Source organism: Mus pahari, chromosome 4 (genome assembly GCF_900095145.1).
Source record: "Mus pahari chromosome 4, PAHARI_EIJ_v1.1, whole genome shotgun sequence".
In the NCBI taxonomy this organism is placed as follows: domain Eukaryota; kingdom Metazoa; phylum Chordata; class Mammalia; order Rodentia; family Muridae; genus Mus; species Mus pahari.
The window spans coordinates 140,312,823-140,314,065 of record NC_034593.1 but is presented as its reverse complement, the minus strand read 5'-3'; positions in this window follow the sequence as shown (position 1 = coordinate 140,314,065).

Genomic DNA, 1,243 nt, shown 5'->3' with positions numbered 1-1,243 from the left:
GGCTGAGCACATCACAAGGAGCAAGCCAGGAACTAGGAGCAAGCCAGGAAGCAGCACCCTCAGTCTGTGGCCTCTGCTTCAGCTCCTGCCTCCAGGGTCCTGCTTATGTTCCAGCCCTGACTTTCCTCATCAGAGTGTTTAACCAAACAAATGGATTCTCTCTCAGTTCACTCTTGGCTATAGTCTTTATCATGACAATAGAAAGCAAGCTAAGGACTGCCCAAGCCATCTTAGGACCACTGGTGAGAGGAACACAACTTCTGCTCCAATCCAATTGCACACAGGACCTGAGACAGCACCAGGGAAGCAGAGAACCGGCCTGACCAGGGACACAAGTCCCTTCCGGTCTGCACCAGCACCAGGTCACCTAGGGCGCGGATTCGGCGGACACCCCCACGGTCCCTAGTGGACTGCCCAAGCGATCTTAGGATCACTGGTGAGTGGAACACAACATCTGCTCCAATCCAATAGTGACAGGCCTGTGACAGCGGGAACAAGGACACCAGAGCCTTTCCTGACCAGAGGCTCAAGGTTCCTTTTGATCAGTTTTGGTTTATCTTGGTTTCAAACAGACCAGACAACTCCACGGTCCTCAAAGGAGACGCCACTTCTACGCACTGTACTACTACGCTCAGGATCTTAGGACAATAGGATCCCAGGATAACAGGAGCTGGGTAACACTAGTATTTGAGTGTCTCAGAGGAGCTTGACTGCCAAGAACTCAGACACACCCAAAATCTCAGGTTCACAGGAGCCCACAATCAAAGAATCACAGAGAAATCTCGACTCTGAGAAGTCCTGAATCAACTGGGATTATAGGAAGGACAGGCTCCAATCAAATATATCGAGGTCAGCAAGCACTAGAGATAATCAGATGGCAGGAGGCAAGCATAAGAACAGAAGCAACAGAAACCAAGGTTACTTGGCATCATCAAAAACAAACTCTCCTACCATAGCAGGTCCTGGATACACCATCACACCAGAAAAGCAGGACATGGATCTAAAGTCACTTCTCATGATGATGATGGAGGATATTAAGAAGGAAATACTGGAAATCACAGGTAAACAGATAGAAGACTTTAAAGTGGAAACAAAAATCCCTTAAAGAATTACAAGAAAACACAACCAAAAGGAGATGGAATTGAACAAAACCATCCAGGATCTAAAAATGGAAGTAGAAACAATAAAGAAAACCCAAAGGGAGACAACTCTGGAGTTAGAAACCCTAGGAAAGAAATCAGGA